Source organism: Felis catus, chromosome B2 (genome assembly GCF_018350175.1).
Source record: "Felis catus isolate Fca126 chromosome B2, F.catus_Fca126_mat1.0, whole genome shotgun sequence".
Classification (NCBI taxonomy): domain Eukaryota; kingdom Metazoa; phylum Chordata; class Mammalia; order Carnivora; family Felidae; genus Felis; species Felis catus.
In genome coordinates, this window is record NC_058372.1 from 39,623,726 (window position 1) to 39,646,533 (window position 22,808).

General features: G+C 53.5%; 2 long non-coding RNA genes across 2 annotated transcripts; one reads left to right on the forward strand and one right to left on the reverse strand.

Moving 5' to 3' along the window:
* Window positions 1–482: 482 nt before the first annotated feature.
* Window positions 483–5,460, reverse strand: LOC109500159. Its single transcript, XR_006597764.1, has 4 exons — window positions 4,320–5,460; window positions 3,039–3,158; window positions 2,438–2,628; window positions 483–2,021 (listed from the first exon to the last, which is right to left on the reverse strand). It is a non-coding gene; the product is annotated as an uncharacterized LOC109500159 (long non-coding RNA).
* A 4,983-nt stretch (window positions 5,461–10,443) lies between these two features.
* Window positions 10,444–11,635, forward strand: LOC123385696. Its single transcript, XR_006598657.1, has 2 exons — window positions 10,444–10,619; window positions 11,301–11,635. It is a non-coding gene; the product is annotated as an uncharacterized LOC123385696 (long non-coding RNA).
* Window positions 11,636–22,808: the final 11,173 nt, after the last annotated feature.

The window sequence follows — 22,808 nt, forward strand, 5'->3', positions numbered from 1 at the left end:
CTGCTCCCATCCACGGACATGCCATTGGAAGTCAGGTGACCAAGCCGGCCACCAGCGCGGTGGGAACGTGGAGTCACGTGACACAGGGTGTGGGCGTAGAGTTCAATCACCAGGAGGAAAGAATTGGGGCCGATGATCCAATCTGTCTCTGTGCTACACAAGTAGCCATTGAAATGTCCTATATACAGTTGAGCCTTGAACAGCACTGGTTTGAACTGCATGGGTCCACGTATATGCAGATGTTTTTCAATACGGTACAGTTCCGTGAACGTATTTTTTTCTTCCTTATGATTTGCTGAACATTTTCTCTTCCAGATGACTTGATTGTAAGAATACAGCATACAGGGCGCCTCTGTGGCTCGGTCAGTCAGCTAAGCATCTGACTCTTGATTTTGGCTCAGGTCACGATCTCACGGTTGGTGAGATCGAGCCGTGTGTCGGGCTCTGGGCTGACCGTGCGGAGCCTGCTTGGGATCCTCTGTCTCTCTCTCTCTCTCTCTCTCTCTCTCTGCCCTTCCCCCACTCATACTGTCTTTCTCTGTGTTTCTCTCTCTAAATAAGTAAATAAACATTTAAAAAAGAATACAGTCTACAATACACATACAGAATACGTGTTAATTGACTGCTTATGTTACTGGTTGGGTTCTCTTAACAGCAGGCTATCAGTAACAAAGTTTCCGGGCAGTCAAAAGTTATACCCAGATTGTCAACTGTGCAGGAGTCAGGCCCGCACTGGTCAGAGGCACCTGTGGCTGAGCGGTATGAGCAGTACCCTATGGTTGCTGAATTCTTGTTTCCAGAAGTTCTTTCCCTGCCGCTAGCTCATTTGCATTTCCCCAACAATCCTCTGAAGGAGGTGTTGTTAGCCCGTCTTTCAGATGATAAAAGAGGACTCGAGAAGTGATGTGGCTCAACTAAATGACACAGCTGGGAGAGGATGAGCCACGACTTAAACGGGGCTTCCTGGGCTCCAGGTCCAGAGCTCCGTGCTGTCCCCAACGGCTGCTGTGGCAACACGGATCCGCCCCCGTGTGCAGGGTGGGAGAAAGCCGCGGGGTCCGTGGATGGCTGACATCGAGAAGCACTCCTCGAGCTGGGCTGGTGGCCGAGGAAGGGAGACAAAGGCTGAAGTCTTTTATGTGTTTGTACATTTTCTTCCTTTTTCGAGGTGTCACTTTCCCAGAGTAGGAAATACACAGATCCGAAGAGTACAGTTGAGGAGTTTTGTCAAACGTATCTGTACTGTCAACGCCCAGACCAAGGTAGAGAGCCTTTCCATAATCCCAGAAGGTTGCTCTCGTGCCCCCTGCCAGGCCGCCCTCCTTCATCACCGTAGATCGGTTTTGCCCGTCTTTGTGCTTGATATACACGCAGTCACACAATTATGTTCTCCGTTACGTCTGGCCTAGTTCACTCGGCGTAATGTCTTGGGGATTCATCCCTGTGGTTGCATGTAGCACTCGTGTGCTTATTTTTATTGTAATGCACATTCCATTGTAGGCATTAACCATAATTTAATCCATTTTCCTGTTTCCAGACATTTGGGGTTGTTTCCAGCACTTTGGCTATTACAGCGCTGCTATTCACATTCGAGGACAAGTCTTTTTTGTGAATGTAGGTTCTCACTTCTCCTCGGGTACATCCCTGGGGGTAGAATTGCTGGGTCCTGGGTGGGTGTCTATCCAGCTTTATCAGAGAGACTGCCGAGCAGTTTTCCAAAGTACTTTTACTACCATACACACCATTAGCAAGATGAGAGAGTTCCAGGTCCTCTCTGTCCTTGCCAGCATTTGGTGTGATTGGTCTTTTTCACTTTAGCCAGGAGGAGGTAGGATGTGAGGAGGGATCTCGCTGTCGGAAGGTCCACTGTCAAGGCCAGTTCTCATCTCCCTGGGACTGCCCTGGATCTCGGGGGTGGGAGGTGGGGGGGCGGAGAGGGGCGATCCCTAGGCTTCTTTGACCAGCAATTCCATCAGTGGGCTGCGGGCCGGGTTCTGCTAAGGGGAGGCACTGGCAGGAGACTGGAAGGCAGGTGGAAGAGGAAAACCAGAGTATGTCTACCCCCTGTGTTGCCTCCAGCCACATCTCCTCCATGGCCCCATCTCCTGGCCTTACAGACCCACTCTGGTTGCAGCTTCGGCTGGGTGACAACCACCCCCCCCACCCCCACCCCGGCTTCCAAAACCAGCACTTCTTCCTTTTGTCTCTCTAGCCTAGGAGCGCTAGCGGCTTCTGCCAAACTGTTTCACCAATACCTTTCGGCTTTTCAGCTCTCCCATTATCTGTGCAACCATTTCCTGCCTCTGGGATCTTATATTCATTGTTCCTTCTACTTAGAATGCTCCACCCCCACCCCCACCCCCCCCACATCTACATGGCTCTTTGCTCGGATGTCACCTTCTCAATCATGCCTTCCTCCCCTGACCATCCAACTTACAATTAACACTCGCAGTCCCTCTGTCCTGCCTTATTTTGCTCCACAGCAGTTATCATCTTCCTTCACACTTGATGCATTTTATTTATTTATGTTCGCATCGCCTTTCTCCATGAGAGTGGAATTTGCTGTCCGTTTTGTCCGCTGTGGATCCCCAGTGACCAGTAGCCAGCACAGGGTAGGCAACCAGACATCTGTTGAGTGAATAAATGTGGGCAGAAAAGGCAGAAAGTCCCAAGCTTCTGAATCGGGACACTGGAGTTAGGGTTTCCCCGGGCATCTCTAAATCTCATAGAATCCCAGTTGAAAGGGGCCAGGGGAGGACTGTGCTTCATGGCTCTGTCCCCCTGGCCCCTTTTCCTCCTGGCCCAGCCACTTCCCTGGGAAGAGGTGGGCCAAGCAAATTTCAGGAACTCACACATTGAGAGCTCTGCCCTGGCCCCTTCACAGAGGCCCAGAGGGCTGCTTCTGAATTTGGCTGACAAAAGACACATTTGGACACAAAAGCCCCTCTTGATTAAAGTAGGTCTTTCATTGGGAGTGGATGGGGTCGAAGGTCAAGATGGTGCTAGCCCATATTTTTAAAATGAATCTTGACCCCTACCTTCCAGCATACACGCAAATCAACTCCAGCTGGATTGCAGATACACATGTGAGAGATATGACAATAAAGCTTCTAGGAGAAAGCAGAATATCTTCATAACTTTGGGACAGGCAAAGATTTCTGTAAAAGAGACCCCAAAAAGCACTCTGTTGTGAAAGACAAACATTGACAAACTGTCCAGCATTAACATTAAGAACGTCTGTTCATCAAAAGACACTTTGAAGGGAGTGAAGGGAAGCCACGGGGTGGGAAAGGATATTCGTAGAACGTCTACCCACCAAAAGACTCATATCCAGGAGATTCTATTTCCTACAGATCAATAAGAAAAAGATGGAAAACAATAGAAAAATGAGAAGCCTTGAATAAGCATTTCACAAAAAGAGGATATCCAGCGGTGCCTGGCTGGCTCAAGGGGAGAGCATGTGACCCTTGATCTCAGGGTCATGAGTTCAAGTCCCACATTGGGCATAGAGTCCACTTAAAAATAATAATAATTATAAAAAGGAGAAGGATGGGCCGCCTGGGTGGCTCCCCGAGCACCGACTCGGGGAGCATCCGACTTCAGCTCAGGTCGTGATCTCGCGGTCCATGGGTTCGAGCCCCACGTCGGGCTCTGTGCTGACAGCTCAGAGCCTGGAGCCTGTTTCAGATCCTGTGTGTCCTTCTGTCTCTGGCCCTCCCCCGTTCATGCTGTGTCTCTCTCTGTCTCAAAAATAAATAAATGTTAAAAAAAAAATTTTTTTAATAAAAGGAGAAGGTGGGGGCGCCTGGGTGGCGCAGTCGGTTAAGCATCCGACTTCAGCCAGGTCACGATCTCGCGGTCCGTGAATTCGAGCCCCGCGTCGGGCTCTGGGCTGATGGCTCAGAGCCTGGAGCCTGTTTCCGATTCTGTGTCTCCCTCTCTCTCTGCCCCTCCCCTGTTCATGCTCTGTCTCTCTCTGTCCCAAAAATAAATAAAAACGTTGAAAAAAAAATTTTTTTTAAAAATAAAAAATAAAATAAAAGGAGAAGGTGAAGGAGACAGAGACAGAAGAGGAGAAGAAGATGAAATTGTTTTAAAAAGAGGATATCCAAATAAGTAATAAATATAAGAAACGGGGTTCAATTCATTAGTCATCAGAGAAACACAAAAACTAAAAACCACAATCTGATACCACCCTACATCCAGCAAAGTGCTCTGGATGGGAATAGAAGTTGGCTCAACAATTATCGAGAACTTCCTGGCAGTTATCTAATGAAACCGAACACACGCATACCCCACGACCCAGAAATTCTACTCACCAGCGAATATTCATGGGAACATATGTTAGCGGCCAAAATCTGGAAGACTCAGCAGTAGAACGCAGAAGTAAACTGAGGTGTATTCGCACAACGGACCATCACAAAGTAATGAGAGACGGCGTGCTATTGCTACCCACGATGACTGTAAGTGAATCTTGAGCGAGAGAGGCCAGGCACAAAAAGCGTACATCCTGACATGACTTCGCTTACATGAAGTTCAAATGCAGGCTAAAACAAATCTATCGAAACTAGTATGCGCAGCGCCTGACAAGGGGCACAATGAAATATTCCAAGGTGGTAGTACCTGTCCCAATTCTTCATCTGAGTGCTGGTGACCTGGCTGTGTTCAGTTTGCAAAAGTCCATCAAGCAGGAAGCTTACAATTTATGCACATGTGTATATGTATATTACACATCAGTAAAAAATACTATGTTTAATAGAAGTGTTAGACACTGGGGAGAACAGAGCAGTGGAAGCAGCGACCCAGAGTGGGAGGGTGGCCAGGGTAGGGGCTGGGGAGTGGGCTTCTGCACTTGCCTGTCTTAGAAAGCCTGGTCCCTTCTCCTCTGGCCCTGCGGCTTCCCCTCGGGTCCGGGGGCTGAGATGTCAGTGTCACTATGGGAAACACAGGAGGGCAGGCAAGGAACGTGGGTAGGGAGGCAGCAGCCCTGGAACACAGCCCACCTCACCTCTGAGCCTCAGGAAAATAAGGGGGATGCTACCCCTGTTGGTTGCAAAGAGCACAGGTCAGTGAACCGGGCCACTGGCGAGAGCCGCCCCAACAGGGGCCGTGGTGGAGCCCTGTCACGTGATCCTCTGCTCCCAGGTATCCAAAGGATAGATTTAAAGCTGGAAAAGAGAGAGACCCGATTTAAACCTGGAGGTGAGAGAGCGCCGCGAGGGAGCTGAGATGGAGGGCATCATCGGACATCCGTGCGCCGTTCCCCATCAGCCCAGGGTACCTCTCATGGCCCGAGCGTCTCATTGCACTGATGAGAATTCTCTTGAACAGCAGACACATTTTTCAATAAGCAAGGCCCCCGCACAGAAGCCAGCTGCCTCGTCTGGTCTCAGCTGCAGACGCCATGATGTATTCCAGGATGGAGTGGAGGAACCGGCCTCTGGAAAGCCTCCGCGTAGTGAGGTCTGCCCCCGCCATGGTCGGGCCTTCTTTGTCCCCCTGCGCCCCCCCCCCGCCCACCACACTCCCAGCATCGTCCTGTCTGCAAAACCCAGGTGTCCCCCTGCCCTTCAGCCTGGAATGTTCTCCTTCACCTCCCTCCAGTGAGACACTCATTTCCTCCCTGACTCACTCCCCTTCCATCTTCTGGAAGCCCCGCCTCCATGCCTGCGCTCCGCCCCCTAGACGGGGAGCTTCGTGGGGAGCAGGCTGGGTGTTTTGTTCACCTTGGTGTCTCCTGGGCACCCAGCACGTAGGAAGGGAACAATACATGTTCTCCGAAGGAAGGGAAGGAGGAACCTTCCTGTAACTGGAGTCGGATTGTAAGGGATCCGCGGGCTCGGTCGCATGAAGACAGTAAGCTCCTGAATTCCAGGAATAGTTGTTAACAGAGGATAAATACCTTGGCCCCAAGGACCGACCGATGTTGGCATTGATCGTGGACTGATGAGGGAAAATGTGGTTCAGCTGGGCCCGCGGTGCACAGATGTCTCCACCTGAGACCAGTCTACACATCCATCATGTCAACACGGCCATGGCCCGTAGTGTACCAGACGCTGTGCTAGGCGTGTCGTCCTGTTAATCCTGACGCCCCCACGAGGCGGCTACTATCACCAGCCCCATTTTACAGAGAAGGAAGCTGAGGCACCAAAAGAAAAAGCGATGTGTCCCAGGGACACGGAACTGTTAAGCCGCAAGGGACGTAAACTGGGGCTGGCCGACCCCCGAGCCGTTGTGCCAAGCACCCAGCTCACCGTCTCTCAGTGTCGCAGACCCATCCGGCCATCCTCACGGTGAGGCCTCCGCAGGGTGACTTAGGAGGTCAGGGTCCCCAGGTTTCATTTAAGGTGAAAGCGCTAAGTTGAGGGTAAAGCGCCGGGGGAGGTGGGCGAGGGCCGTAGCCCCGTGTGTACGTGCCTGTGCGTGAGCGTGTGTGCGGGCATGTGGGTGGGTGTGCGTTGTGCGCGTGTGCATACACGCGTGCACGGGTCTGTGTGTGGATGCCTGCGTGTGCCAGCGGCCGAAGGGAGGGGTCTGCCAATTAGGAGAAGGTGATGGATGTGAAACTTCCTCACACGGTCAGCGCACAGTAAATATTTGCAGAATTGAATTGAAATGCTAAAGAGAGTACTCTACAAATGTGCGGTGTTATTATTACTATTATCTCCAAATTGCAGGCTTCAGGAAGAGAGAGGGGCAGGTAGAGAGGTGGTGACAGGGTCAGTTAGCTACCTGTCACCTCCAAACCGCGGTGCACGGACCCCCTTCCGTGGACTCTCTCCCAGTGATTCTTCCCCCTGAGCCGACTGAGGCAGGGATCTTGCAACCTGCGAGGATGGCAGTGACAGTGACAGCCATAACTGACACACAAGCAGCCCTCTGTATGGCCCGGCCTCGCCCCTCTCTGCTCTCACTGTATTCCCAGTGCACAGAGGGGGAAACTGAGGCTCAGTGGGGTTGACCAGAAGAACGTGTTCGGGGCTCTTGAGAACCACTAGAGAACAGGGCTGTACCTGTCCACCATCTACACCCCCAGTCCTCCTGTACAGCAGGAGCACATAATGGGGTAACAGGCGGTGAGGGGCATGCAACGGACTGAGTGATGGAGAACGCGAGACCCGAGCTGGGCACTTCCTCTCCCACTGCCTCAGTTTCCTCGCTGCAGAGTGGGGTCGAATCGCCGCCGCAGCAGAGAGCACACTTCTCTGTGGTAAGAGAATAATACCCTCAACTGCCTAGTAAGCCGTGAGCGTGCAAATACGCGAGCCGTCACTGTAAACGTCCTGAGGGCTCACTGGAATCTGATTTTCACTTCTTCTCCCACCAGGGAGTGACGTCGGACTCGGAGGACTGGTGCAAGTTCAGGAATTATCTAGTCCAGCCCCCTCTGGGAACCGGTAAGAAAAATGAGACCCAAAGGACAGCACCAAGGGCACATGGCTGGTAAGTGGCAGGGCCTGGATTGAAACACAGTTTTTGGGCTCCCGGGCAGGGCCTCTCTGCCCCTCCAGACTGCTTCTGATGGGGACTCTGGCTGCCATCATGGGCCCAGCCTGGGGACGCAGGGGGCCCAGGGGAGGTGAAGAGGGGGAGCAAAGGCCCAGCCTCCAGAGAAGGGGTGGCAGCAAAGCTTGGGGGGAGCCTGTCATTCATTAAGCCTGTCAACCCTCCTAGACTCGTGGGGAAAGGCCCCCGTCTTCTCCCGGCTCACCAACCCCAGCGGTCTTGCGGTCTCCTACGATCTGAGCCACTGACCAGGACACCAGGGGAGAGATCTGGAAGGCCATGCTGGCCCCCAGCGCTCTTCCCTGCCCCGACCACCCCTTTCGAAGGCCTGTGCCCTCCTCATCGCCAGCGGTCCCTCCTGACGGCTGCCACGTAAACCAAGAGCCTACAAAACACCCGTGTCAACGTGCCTCCTCCCTGGAGGTCCAAGGCCTTAAAACTTAATAGTCTCTCAAATGCCGTAACGCTAGAGGGGGCTTTTATGGACTCAACAGGGATAACATTATGAAGGGCTTTAGCAGCCTACAGTGGGCCACCTGCCCCCAGCCCCTCACACACACTTCAGGGACCTCTGAGAAGCCCCTCCACCATGAGGGCCATAGCCCCCCACTCCTAGTCCCCAGCCAGCCGGCTCCTCTGCGTTCTGACAAGGTTATTAGGAATAGTTCGCTGCAAACAGGGGCCTGGTGGGAGGTTGGGACCCCGCTGGCCCTGGCTCGATTGAAGCTAGACGAGTTGTGTGTGTGTGTGTGGGGGGGGGTGCTGGTCCAAGGGAAATATCTTGGTGACTAATGAGCGGGCAATTGAAAGCTCCTTCGTGTCAATGGAGAGCAGATGGGGAAGGAGGGGAGTTGCTGAGGCCTGGCCTCAGAGGTGTGGGTGGCTGGGAGGGAGGGGGAGAGGGGGCGAAGCCTGTGGGGTCAGCAGGTGGGGGATGGGGGTAGGGAAGGGAGGCCCGGCCTGCTGTCACCCAGGGAGCAACACAGCTCCGGGGGCCCAGATCCAGGGACTCTGGCAACAGCAAGAGTTAGCAGCGTGGCCACGGTGTGTCGTGGGCCAATCGGCTTTTTTTCTTCTCTACCAAGGGCCCTACTTTTCTACTCGCCGCCCCCCCCTTCCTTTTCTTGTCCGCTCAGTGTCTCCTCGTCTGGCCTTGCCCTGCCCTCTTCCCCCACCCCTTCTTCCTCCCTGTTCTCCCTCCTCCAGGCCCCTTGCTCTGACTCCTGGGAGACCACAAATGGTGGTCAGTCTTCGGTAGGAGTGGGCAGCCCCCGCCCAGTAAATAAAATACTAAATAACGCTAAACAAAATACCCTGGCTGACTTGCCGACAGACACACACTTATCCCAGGCACACATGCGTGCACACGCGTGCGCACACACACACACACACACACACAGAGGCACACTCACACATATTTTCTTCATTACCTCCTCTAATACTGTCTTTCTTCCATCTTGAGTTCAATGTTGTTTTTTGTGTCTTTTCGACCCTCCCCCTCCACTTCCCCTCAATTTATTCCAGCTGTGAAAACCTTTTTCCCATCTCCTCTGTCACCCCGGCAGATAGGTGAGTGGCAGGCAGAGGAGTCCACTGCGCAGCCACCGTTGGTAATCGATGCCAGATGTGGAGCTGGCCCCCAGCCCAGCCCCAGGCAGGGCTCCCGCGCCCGGCTCCTGCATCTGGTGTGAAAGGCGAGCTGCGGCCCCGGGCCCGGGTCTTGGTGGGCTCAGGGGACGTGGTTGGAGGGGGGTGCTGGGCCCAGGGGCCCCCAGGAGGGAGCAGGCCAGGGTGCAGAGGATAGGATGTGGGAGCCCCTTGGAGGAAGAAGGTGGCCACCCAGCAGGCTGGCCGGGGTATGAGGCTGGGATGCGAGAAGCTGAGACAGCCCAGAGACAAGACGGGGAGAGCCGGCTTCCCTTGGCCCCTTGTCAGCCGTTTCACTCCCTGGGGGAAAAAGTTTGGGGCCGCTGTTGTTTACAAACGTCTGTATTTGGGAAAATAGAAAATGCCAATTAAACACGCGAGAACCCTCCACAATCATTCTCCCATTCACGGTACAGAAAAAAGCTAACATTTGTGGAGTATTTTCAGTGCTTCCTGAGCCACTGCACATGAATTCACTCATTCTCTTGTTTCGTTTTCACCACAGTCACATGAGGTAGGGACCATGATTGGCCCCATTTTGCAGATGCAGCGAAAGAGGCCTAGAGCATCTAAATGGCCCGCCTAGAAAGCGGTGGTAGCAAGACTTGAACCCAGACAGTCTGGCTCCAGAGGTGCCTGTTAGGCTCTCAGGAAAAGACTTTAAAATATGAAAAGGTCGGAGCTAGAAGGAACCTGGTGCACACCCTCATCCTAAGGGAAGGAATGGACGTCCAGGGAGGAGAGGCGACTTGCCCAAGGGCACACACAGTGAGTCGAATCCAAAGCAGGGCTGAATCCCAGAGCTCCTGGTACCTGTTCAGACCCCCTCATACAACACCACCATTCTGACTCAGACTGCAGACCCTTAGCCAACAGCCAGACTTCCTGGAGGAGGTGACTTCTGTAGGGCTTAGGTAGAGATGAGAACCAGAGACTGACGGAGAGGCAGGACACAGCACCTTCAGTGGAAAGCTTTCTTCCAAAGACCAGCGTGTGGGGAGGGCAACACCAAGGTGGGGCTGGCAGACAGCATTAATTGTATTTCTACTGCCAGGCACTGGAGGTTACAAAAGAGACTTAGAGCCAAACTCTGCCCTCAAAAATTTTTAAAAACAAAAGAGAAGAGGAGAAGAGAGGAGAGGGGAGGGGAGGGGAGGGGAGGGGAGGGGAGGGGAAAGGAAGGGAAGGGAAGGGAAGGGAAGGGAAGGGAAGGGAAGGGAGGGGAGGGGAAGGGAGGGGAGGGGAGGGGAGGGGAGGGGAGGGGAGGGGAGGGGAAGAGAAGAGAAGAGAAGAGAAGAGAAGAGAAGAGAAGAGAAGAGAGAAAAGAAAAAAGAAAAGAGAAAAAAAGGCAAATGAGATAGGGAGTACCACGAGGGGCAGCAGTATGCTGTTTCAGATACAGTGGCAAGGTGACGTTTGAGCAGACCTCTGAAGAGGCAAGGGAAGGAACCACGTGAACATCTCGGGTAAGAGTGTCCCAGGTGGAGGGACGGCAAGTGCAAAGGCCCTGAGGCAGGAGTGTGCTTGGCTGGCTGGGTCCAGAGTACAGGGAGCAAGGGAGAGAATAATGGGAGGCAAGTCAGAGGAGGGAAGGGGACAGATCACATAGGGCTATGATAGGGTCAGGCTTTTTATTCCCAGTGCGGGGGGACACCATGGAGGGATTCTGAGCAGAGGGGAGACATGGGACCCGAAGGAAAGCAGTGGAGGTGGGGGGAAGTGGTCAGATTCTGGGTGCATTTTGAAATTAGAGCCGACCTGATTTCCTAAAAGTTGGGTGTGGGTGTGAGAGAGAGCCGTCAAGCCTGACTCCGGTTTTTTTTGACCAAAGTGACTGGAAGGATAGAGCTGCCTTTGCGGACGACGAGGGATGAGTGTAAAGGAGCAGGTTTGGGGCAGATCAGGAACTTGCTTTTGAACCCACTGAGTTCCAAGTGGCTGCTCTCGGGACCACGATGAGTCACGTTGGAGACTGAGGCAGTAAGGGCGATCAGGAAAGATCCTGTCCTTATGTAAAATTGTAGTAGCTCGTTCAGCGTGGATTTTTTTGGCACTCGTTTTGATTTTTTCAGATAGGACCTCAAAATATTATTTATCTTGATTACTGAGGTTTGGGGCCCCCACTTAAGTCTTGTATCCTCGTCTAGGTCCTGCCTGGTTCAGATATCCGCGCGGAATGCAGGGGTTGGGCCAGCCTCCCTCGATTCCCAGACACTCTCCGTCCACAGTGAGCAAGAGGTCCCCCGAGGGGAATCTGTGGCAGGAATGTGACCTCAAGGGTGGCCGCATGCAGCCAGGAGGTGGTCCCGAATGGAGAACGTGGCCAGGGCAGGCACGGAGAAGAGTTGGTTCTGATGTGTGGCTGGCTGACCTAGAAGCAGCCAGAAGGGTGTGAGTCCATCAACTCACCGCGCCCCACCCGGGGCCCCAGTGATGGATGGCATCTGTCTTCTGCTTTATTAAACTCACGCCGCTCAGTTCAGCCCTGGATTTGCAAACGGCTTAATAAGCATTTGGAAGGGATCGGGGGAGGGAGGCCGGGATTTCAGGGGGTTACCAACCCAGACAGGAAACAGGCTTGCGCCCAGAGTGGGCCCCAGGAGGGAGTCAGGTGTCCGGGTGGGCGACTGGGGGGAGTGTTTGGTTTCACAGAAGGCACTTGGGAGCCCCAGAGGAGGGGGGCCACGGGCCTTTGGTGCCACCCCTCCCCCAGCACAGTTGTTACCACACATTAGGAGTTCACAGCACCCAGAGGGGTTTTCTGGGCACTTTGAGAGGGCAAGGGGTTGCAGGAACTGACCAAGGACGGGGGGGGGAGGAGAAGAGGCGGTCCCTGTCCTCCACAAGTTCCCAGCTGCAGGGGACAGTAGGATACACAGCACTGACGCCTCCCCGCCCTCCACACACACACACACACACACACACACACTTCCTTCCCACGTGTGAACTTCTACAAACTCCATAGCATGTGCCATGGTTTGGAACCTTCCGTACAATCCTGGCATGGGCCCCGAGTGTGGGTACCCGGTGCCGCTTCTCTCCTGAACGAGGCTGGAAGCCCCCAGGGGAAAAGAGGGGTCCTCTAAAGCCACCTTCTGTCTGCACGGGCAGCTTGGGCCCCCCTGACTCAGTGACGTGCAGAAGCCAGTTCACACGGGCTTGCCAGAGCAGACCGCGGGCGGGCATCACTTCCGAGCCCCGTCTGGTGAAGGGCGCCTTGGTAGCTTGGAGTGAGCCATTGTGGGGGTGCTTTTTACACCAGGGAAACTGGTGAGGGCTTTTTTTTTTTTTTCCTCTTGGAGATCCAACTGTTGAACACATACCTGCCTACCTCCGCCCTCAGCCAGAACCACAAGCCCCTTCGGAGATATAAAAATGATCCCTTCTTCCTGAAAAGGTTGCGCGGCTCCTTCTGGACCGTGGCAACTGGGACTGTGTCTCTTCTTCATAAGGACAGTACCCGCGGTAGTTAAGTCTCAAATGTCTGGGCTCAGATCATGGCTCCACCACTGAATAGTTGGTGATTTACCATGTTCTTCCGTTAGATCTTGGAGGGGTTGTTCTGAGATTTCCAGGAGGTGACTTGAAAGGTGCTTTAGACGGGGGCCTGTGCCCGGTAAGTAACCAATAGATGTTAGTCCTTGCTGTGGGTCTTTGGTGACGCTAAATACCTTGCCCTACCCTGAGCCTCACAATCACCCTTGATGGAACTACGACTGTTATCCCCATTCCCGTAGATGGGGAAAGTGAGGCGAAGGTGCGTTCATCCCTTCCTGAAGTCACGTAGTGACCGAGCGGGGGTCTGAACCCAGGGCTGTCATGTCTCACAGCCCTGCTGTCTCACTACTGTGCCACCGGACCTATCCAACATGGCAAACACAGGGCTGGGGGTTTTAATCACGGAGGAAGTGGCCCTCGGTTTCCCCCCGTCTCCTTCTTGCCAGCAGCAGAAGTGACGGACCCCCCTCCTGTACCACCCCAAGAAGAAGCCTCCTCAGAGCGCTGTCCCCCAGCACATCACCTCCACACCTGCTCCTCCAACCCCCAGTCGCTCCAGAGGCTGGGAGCTGCCTTATCCAGGAACCTCCCACTTCCCCTCTGGCATTTCCTGCCTACCTCTCTTCCAACTCACTACCTTGGTCTCTGGGCCGGTTTCCCCGCCTGCCTCTCTCTCTCTCTCTCTCTCTCTCTCTCTCTCTCTCTCTCTCTCTCCTCCCCCTGCCCAAACTCCCTCTCCACCCTAGTCCTCCCAAGCTATAGAAACCAGGTCGAGAGCTGCCTGGCTCAGCAAGGGGCCAAGGCCAGGGTCCTCAGCCCCGGCCCCAGGGAGGTCAAGGGCCCAGCAGCTTTCCCCGCAGCGTCCCTTCCAAGTGTCCTTTTATTTATTTATTTTCTTGCTTGCCAGTTTTAACCATCTCTTCTTCCTTTTCCTCCCTCCTTTTCCTTTCTTCTCCTCACCCTTGTTTGTGTCTTTGGTATCTGTCTTTATATCTTCCGTCTCTCTCTGCTTTTGTCTCTCTCTGGGTCAGTCTGGTGCCAAGTGTGTATGTGCATGGTTCTCTCTTTGTTTTTTTGTGGATGTCTGTGGGTCTGTCTGTCTGTCTGTCTCTCCTTCCCCTGTCTCTCCCTTTTCCCAACATCCTGGAGTGGGGGGGGGGGAGGGGCGGCTCCCCATGTCTCAGAGTCTCTAACTCTACCTCAGTGCCTTTCCTGCTCTGTGTGTGTCTGTGTGTCCGTGTGTCTGTCTGCCTCTGACTCCGCCTGTCTGTCTTCAGGGCTGCCTCACCGCCCCCCCCCCCCCCCCCCCCGTCCTCTCTCTGGCAGCATTCTTTAGGGCTGCACTTTGGAGGCTCCCGGAGGAGACCCCCACTCACCCCTCCCAAAGTTCACTGCCTTGTCAAATGGAGCTAATCTCTTATGGGAGGAAAAAGCCTCATTCAAACTGGGGGGCGGGGGGGGGAGTGGAGGGGGAAGGGGAGGTCTCCTTGGCTGCAGCCTGAAAACACCCTGGCCCATAATACCCCTTTTGTTCTAGGCTGGTGGGAGGGGGTGGGCGGTGGAATGAAAGAGGGGGGATATTAAAGGAGCAGGTGAAAGACATGTGTCTTCAGCAGCCAGAGATAAGCGCTTACCCCCTTCTAATCTGACTGAGGCCTATTATCTTCCTGCTACAGTCATTACTATTAATATTAAACACCCCCAACCCAGCCAGAAAACAACCTGAAGGGGCTGACTCCCAGCCCCAGCCAATTCTGGGGGGGGGGGGCGGCGGAGACCCTGCCCTGACACCTCCTCCTCCAGGACCTGACCACCTCCACGGTCTCCCCTTGAACTTCCCTAGGACGTCCAGCCCCCAAGGCGGCCCCCTTCTTCTGCCCCTCCCCCAGCCCCACCCAGTAGCCTCTCTGATCCCTAACCCTTTCTCTCTCTGGCAGACACCCCCCCCCCACTTCACCGTCATTTCTGGGGGTATCTCTCTGCCACAGCCCTCTTCTCTGCACACCTCAGGATAACATGAGGTGTTAGACAGAAGCCATGTAGACGTTTACTCCCCTGACTTTGACATCTGACAGAATTGGATTTGCATTCCAATGCCAGCATGTGCAGGCTGGGTGACCTTACCCCTCTGAGCCTCAGTTCCTCACCTCTAAAATGGGGGCAAGTTACCTAGTCCTTATGACACGGGAAGCAACAAATGAAGGACTCCTGTATGCTCGATGCATTCGAACGGCTCAATAAACAATGATGGTAACTGCTGTCATTTGGACCAAAAGCGACCCGGGGCAGAAGGTCTCCCCATTCACTCCTTCATCAAGCCACCCAACAATCACTACCCATGCCACCCTCCCCGTTGCACTCCGGAAATGTGGGGGTAGAAAAAACAATTCCTGCCTCCAAGAATTCACAAGCGGGTGACTGCGAGAGACACGTAAACAGGTCAACGCATCATTGCAGCGCTGGATAATATGAACCACGAAAGAAGCTAGTAGAAAGAGCTTTGGGAACAGGGGACGGTGAATTCCCTCTCGGTGGGTGATGTTGTGTCTACGCAACCCAAGGATTAATTGCCTATTCAGTGTCTACAGGGCGGTGAAACCAGTTACGACCTTACTCACGTCTATGGTTATAGCTCTCAGGAGGAGAAAGTCATTAGGCTTCTGCCAGGAGTAGCAGAAGGTTTAGTGGGGGGCCATATGTGGGGCCCCCCTTCCCGGCTCCCAGGGCCCTGAATTGCAGGAGCTGGCCTAAGGAACCTGCAGACACAGGAAGAGGGAAATTGAGAGCTGATGTTTACTAAATGCCTTCCTCTGAGACAGCCACTGGCCTGGGTGTTTTGGTCTCCGGTCACTCGCTCCTTACCACAGCCCCTCTCCCCAGCAGGCATCATTGTACCCATTTCACAGGGGAGCAAACAGGCTCACAGAGAGGAGGTGACTTTCCCTAAGATCCCACTGCTGGAAAATGGAAGAACGCATCTTCCCCCTCTCTGGCTCCCAAATCCACATTATTTCCGTTCCGAGTGCATCTCAAATTTCCAACCCCCAACTCATCCTTACCATCAGAGAAGCTTGAAAACATTTGCAAGGGGATGAGGAAAGCAACCTGCTTACAAACCCTGGACTCTTTTGCTATCTTCTACTTTATCTTAGAAGTCTATATGAATTGTGAATTTTAAATTTTACTCCATGATATAGCTATGTGTGCTATAAGTAAAAATAACGTTTTAAGATGTCATTGATAGGGGCGCCTGCGTGCTCTGTTGGTTGAGCATCTGACTCTTGATCTCAGCTCAGGTCTTGATCTCAGGGTTGTGAGTTCTACCCCCATGTTGGGCTCCATGCCCAACGTGGAGCCCACTTAAAAAAAAAAAAACAAGAAGAGAGATAATGGGGCGCCTGCGTGGCTCAGCCGGTTAGGCATCCGACTTCGGCTCAGATCATGATCTCATGGCTCGTGAGTTCAAGCCCCACGTTGGTCTCTGTGCTGACAGCTCAGAGCCTGGAGCCTGCTTTGGATTCTGTGTCTCCTTCTCTCTCTGCCCCTCCCCTGCTTGTGCTCTGTCTCTCTCTGTCTCTCAAAAACAAATAATAAACATTAAAAAAAAATTTTAAACAGAAGATAAAATGTCATTAAAAACTTATCCAAGGGACTCCTGGGAGGCTCAGTTGGTCAAGGATCCTACTCTTGATTTCAGCTCAGATTATGATCTTCATGAGTTCAAGCCCCACATCAGGTTCTGTGCTGATGGCACAGAGTCTGCCTGGGATTATCTCTCTCTCTCTCTCTCTCTCTCTCTCTGCCCCTCCTCTACTCTCTCACGCGCGTGCTCTCTCTCAAAATAAATAAACTTAAAAAACAAACTGTCCCCAAAAATCTTGGACTAAAATCTTGGAGGCTCTAAGAACATGGGCCAAGTTTATTCTGTTCTGCCTCCTTACGGGAGGGCGTTTGTTGTTTTGTGTCTGTTTCTGTGACTTATTTATTTTATAACTGAAAGTTTGTACCTCTCAATCCCCTGTATCGATTTCACCCACCTCTGCACCCCCACCCCCTCGGGCATCCACCAGTTTGTTCTCTGTATTCCGGAGTCTACTTGTTTTTCCATGTGTTTGTTCATTTGTCTTGTACCCCTGTCCACTTTTGGTGATTGCACCCTGTTCCTTCACAGAATGGCTGCTCCCCCATTCCCCCATTCCATGCAATTCTATGGGGCTACCAATCACAATTCCCCATTCAACCTGCCCCCCGCCCCCGGGGCAGGGGGCGGCACAAGCACCAAGCTGAGCCAATCATTGCACGCCATTTTCCTAGCCACTTGATTTGCCTAAGAGGTGGGCACATGACTGAAGCTAGGCCAATAGGAGTCTTCCTCTAGGATTTTATAGGCAGAGGGCGTTGGAAGTCATACATGCTCTCTTTCTTCTGGGCAAAGCCCTGACCTCCCTCTCCCTCCCCACTCCCAGTGGGGAGGGGGCAGTGGGGGGGGGGAGAGGCTATTGTACACTAAAACACATAGCCAAGATATGGATGAGGTCAAGAGAGAACGCAAGAGAGAAAGCTGATGGTATCTTTTGAGGCATGACAATGTCTAAACTGTGCCCACACTCCCACCCCATGTGTGCGTGCACACATACGCACACTCCTTCCTGGTTATTTGAATCAATAGATCCCTTCCTTTTGCTTTGACTATTTGGAGATGGGTTTCCATTACTTGTTTGCTAAGCAGCACCTCCTGGAACACTCAGTCCTACTGAGCTCCTCCCCGCTGACCAGCACCTGCTGGCAAGAGAAGGACCAGGGGCCCCACAGGCTTTGGGATTAAGGAAGCTCAATTTGTATGCCACACAGGTGTCACTTCTTCCATCAGGGACCTCTAGGGGCTCTCCCTCACAGTTTGGGGCTGGAAAGAACCAAAAGCAGAGGGATGATAGGAAATCTATTCTAATCAGAGAGCTTTCTGCTGTCTTCAAGGAAGACTGCCCTGGAAACACATCCCAGGACCCCCTTCTCTGAGATGTTGCAAGTTCTTTCTAGCTGCTTTGTCCTGCCTTAGTGGGAGCTGGACAATATCGATCTTTCTTCTGTTCTCTTCCTTCAGAGGCTCACTATTCTTTTGCCCTTGTTCGGTTCATGCAGGCTGTGTATACTATGTACTGGTTAAGAGCCCAGGCTCTATGGGGCGTGTGGGTGGCTCAGTCAGTTAAGCATCTGACTCTTGATTTCGGCTTAGGTCACGAGCTCACAGTTTGTGGGATCGAGCCCCACGTCGCGCTCTCCACTGACAGCACGGAGCCTACTTGGGATTCTCTCTCTCCCCCTCTCCCTGTCCCTCCCCTGCGCATGCTCATGTGCTCTCTCACTCTCTCAAAATAAATAAACATTAAAAAAAAAAAAAAAAAAAAAAAAGGAGCCCAGGCTTTAAACAGGATCAAATCCTGGCTCAGTTACAGTGTGACTTCGAGCAAGTCGCTTACCTTCTCTGGGCGTCAATTTCCGCATCTTGGAAATGGGAATGATTCTATGAATTAATGCGTGTCAAGTGCTGAAGCCATCCCTGGCACACAGTAAGCACTCAACAAATGTTACCTGTGATTATTATATGCTAATGCTGTGTGTCTGTCTGTGTCTGTGTCCGTGTCTGTGTGTGTCTAGCCTCCTCCATAAGGCTGCGAGTTCCCTGAGCACAGGAGACAGACCTTGTTCATCTCTGAAGGCCCAGACTCATTGAGAGGGTGCTCGAAAGATGTTTGTTCGTTCAACGAATGGTAAATGAACGAAGGTTGTCGGCTGAATACTCTGAGAATTTGAATCTTGATTTCTGTCCTCAGGTCTCTCCATAGCCTCCTGTGGGTAATCTTTAATTCCCCCTACCCCTGCCCCCCAGAGGGACGCTTTGTTAGGCAGACGAGGTCTTGCCACAGAGTAACAAAAGAAGCAAAAGCAGTCCGCTCTGCCTTGGGTATGGACCTTGACGGTGTCCCAGGCTCTGTCACAACACCACACAACGCTGTGAGGCAGACAGGGCAAAGGTCGCGACAGATGAGTAAACTGAGGCTTAGGGCAGTTATAGGACTTTCCAAGGACAGACACAGCTGGCTTGTGTCCCAGCTGAGGCCAGAGCCCGGTCACCAGACCGCTGGACTTGGATAGACCTCTGTCAACCACATCCCAGTGGCCAGATGCTCTCTCCCTGTTCCATCCTGGCTGGGGGCGGGGGGCGGGGTGGGGAGAGGAAGGGGAAGCCCAGAGCCCAGGCGTGACAGTGACTTCAGCACACACAATGGCCCATTGTGCCCCACACACACACACAACCGCGTCCCCCCTCCTCCTCCACCACGCCCAGCACACGGCGTCCTGTTTACCTGCCTCCAGGACCTGGATCCATCTCAGGTGCCACTCCAGCTGGGCCTACGCACGGACATTGCCAAGCCCTCTGCCCACGAGCCTAGGCCTGGCAGTGGCACCTTCCTGGGGACTCCCCCCAGCCTTTGTCCTACCCCCATGCCCTTCTACCCCACCATGGTCACCCTCTCTCGGCTCATAGCACTGCAGAAATGGTTCCTGACGATCAGAAGTGGGTCCTCAGTGACCACAAGAGCCCGCAGCACGTGTGCCTCCGGGAAGGAAGAGCTTCTCCCAGCCTCAGAGGTGGGAACTGCTATTGGGGAGGAGGCGCGTTGGGGGCTCAGTGTCAGCTAGACTTAGAAAAGGCTTGCTCTCCTGCCCTCCCCCTCTCCCTGAGCCTGGGTTTCTGACAGGGAGGCGGCAGCATGGGAATAGCCAGCCTGCCAGCCTCTGGGGACAGAAGACCCATATAAGGTGCTCTCTTGGTCCAACTGGGATGCCATTCTCCCACCAGTCTCGGAGGTCAGAGGTCAAGGGTCAGGGCACCACCAAGACCTTCAAGGACAGACTTCCAGCCCAGAGGACAGATGGAGAGGCACGGATCTTTAGGCCTAGGTCCTGTTCAGGGGTCAAGAAGCCAGGTGGAGGTGAGAGGGGGAAGCCCGGGGAAGGAGTCAGTTCAGCCACACATTCTCGAGCCGCTAGGACTGTGGCAGAGGAAGAGGAGGAGAAGGAAAGATGATGGACAAGGGGGGCAAGCAGGGAGAAGGACAAGGGGGACACCACCGAGAAAAGCCAAAAGCTGGCGAGAAGTGGGAGGGCAGAAAACCATACCCTCAGATGCCCAGCCTCCAGAAAGGAAGCTGAGGTTCCCCCAGCTCGGAAGAGAAGCACAGAGGCTGCGGGGGAATTTAGAGAGCATCCAGTCCAACCCACTTGCTTTATTTATGAAAAGCCCAAGGCCCAGAGAGGGGACGCGTCTTGCCCGAGGACACATAGCAAGTCAAGGCCCAACCCAAACCGGAGGCGCAGAACAGCGGCTCCAGGCCAGAAGACTCTTCCTGACTTTCTGCTGAAAGGGGGGCAAAAAGAGCCTTCCAATGGTCCTGCTCTGTCTGGCTTCCAGAGATATAAGAGCCAGAAGAACAGCCCTCGTGGCTCCCCCAGCCTGGAGCCAGGTTTCAGAGGGAGGAAATGGCACATTAGCGCCCACCAGCCACCACGCACAGCATTGTCTACCTGGTGTCGCATGAGCCCGGGTTTGACAGGCTTTCTATTTTCCGCATCCATTTCTTCCACCACGTACTCTGTGTGCCCAGCACTGTGCCAGGCCCTCGGGTGGGGGTGGGGGGGAGCAGGCAAAGGGAGAACAGCAGGAGGGCTTACAAGGTGGTCTGCCCATATCCTTTGGAAGAAAACCAGTTAAAGTGGACATGCATTTGGAGCTCACCCCAGGCCAGCTGCTCATCCTCTCTGGCCCCCATCGGATCCTCACAAAGCAGTTACTGTTGTTGGTCCCGCTTTTTAGATAAACTGAGGCTCCAAGAAGCTACGAAGGCCTGGATCCCACAGAGCAGGAAGCCGAACCGTGCCATCTGGCTTCAGAATCCTCGTTCTTACCCACCAGGCTGTACTTCCCCTGATGCTAGAGCAGTGAGCCCCTCTCCCCACCCCCCCCCTACCACCACCCTGCATCCATCACACCCGTCCTTCCATCGGAGCCCAGCTGAGGGACTCCCTTCTCCCTCAAATACGTCCCTTGGGCCCTTGTTTTCTGCCTTGTCTTAGAATTAATGGTTGGCATGTCTGTCTCCCTGGCAAGTTTAAGGGCAGAAATGGTCTTTGATCATCTCGGGATCCCCAGCGCTCAGCACAGTGCCTGGCACAAGGCAGGTGCCCAGCTGGAAGATGTGACATCTGCATATGAACAGAAGATAAGTCCCAGTCAAGGCTTAGGCCTTGGGGTGGGGGGAGGGAGGCAAGGGGTCCCATCGTCTCCAACTCCTGATCCTAGCGCACTGCCTGGCATACAGTAGGTGTTCATAATTGCCTACTGGAATGAGCACAGTCAATATGGAGGATGCTCCGGATATAAGTCTTCTGTGGGTCTGGAGGGTGGGGTCAGGAGGTCTGGGACTGCATCTGGATTGGGGTCAGAACTGAGTGTCTCTCCTCAAGAAGTCTGAGGCCCAGCCAGGCCTCCAAGAGAGACTGCCGAGGACTGAGAATCAGGAGGTGGAGGGGGGTGGGGGGTGGGCAGCTGTTTCTGGGGACTCTGCAGGGAGTCAGGAGCGGCAGGGTGGGGGGCAGTGGTGGGAGTGGGCAGGCTGGAGCTGGTGTACATTTCCCAGCCTCTTCTGTTTACAGGTGCCTGAGGACACTACCCTGGGCCTGTAACGGTCACTACTAACTTTGTATCCCCAGGGACAGGGCAGAGGAGCCACAAATGGTGGTGCCTTGGGCTCCAAAGTCTAGAAGAGCCACAGAAACTAAGAGATGGACAGAAAGAGGTGAGGAGAGAGACCCAAGGAGGCCTCTGGGGAGGAGAGGGAAGGTTACCGCGGGAGGAAGTCTGCACTCCCAGCAAGCCATGCCTCTGGCGGCAACCCCACTGGGCTGGGGTCCCAGGGATTTATTGACTAATCCTCAATGATACACTCTCCCTGATTTATTCTCTCTCTGGCTAGCACCCTCACAAGATCCCATTGTCTCCAGACACCGCTGGCCCAGGGCCTCCACCGCAGGGCCTCCTGCCTCCCATGCATTTCCGGGGGGGGGGGGGGGGGGGGAGAATGGAGGCGCGCCACCACCAGGCACCGAACCTTCGCTTTGCTCTCCCCGCCCGAGGGTCAGGCTGCCAGGCCACGGGGCAGTGCCAGGCACAAGGCTGACGGCACCTAGTCAACTCGAGGAGCTGCCGGTGAGCAGGGTGACTGCCTGGGGCTGCTGGCATTTGTGCCTGGCTGATGCAGTCGCTCCGCGAGTCTGAGGGGGGGAGGCAGGGGCGGGTGGGGGCGTGTCACCAAGGAAGTGGGTGTCAGGGGTGCTGAGCGAGGGGGCAGAGGAAGGTCAGAGTGGAGGTTTTCACTGATCCGAGTGGGCGGGAGTAAAGAGAATTCATAAAAAGTTTCTTTCTTCTTTAATGGTCTTTTTTCCCTATCCGAGGGCCCGGGCGCGGGAGGTGAGGGAAGACGGGCGGGGGCAGGGCAGGCCCTCCACAAGTGACACTTAATTCCCGGTCTGGACTGGGCCGGCATTTGAAAGCAGCTAAATTAGCAAAACAGAAGTCAACTGTCGATTGCTTCATTGGAGGATTAAGTGTGATAAATGGGGGGTTTGTTCGCTCCCAGGTCCAGATGTTGTGTCTAAGTGAGGGGTTTTTTTTTTCTTTTCTTTTTTCTTTCTTTCTTTTTTTTCTTTTTTTTTCTTTTTTTTTTTTTTTTTACATTCTTGGCCCAGGGCCCATATATATTTTGGATACTGCTGGGAGTATATAATATCATTGGAAAATGATGCGGTCTGCTAACCTTTTAAATAACATTTCCTCCCTCCTCTATTTTCTAATAGTTTGTTTTTCTTTCCATGTTTGCCTTTTATTGGGGGAAATTTTTTTTGGAAATTAATGAGGCTCAAGTTTGGAGAGCAAAATAAAAAAAAACTTTTTTTTTTTTTTAAGAGGGGAGTGTAAGCGGCAGAGGGGTGTGGAATGAGGCTGGGCGGGAGGAGGACGGCTCTTTGTATCTTTTAAAACTTTCCTGGGTTTTTTTCCCTTTTTTTTTTTTTTTTTTTTTTTTTTTTTTTTAATCTTC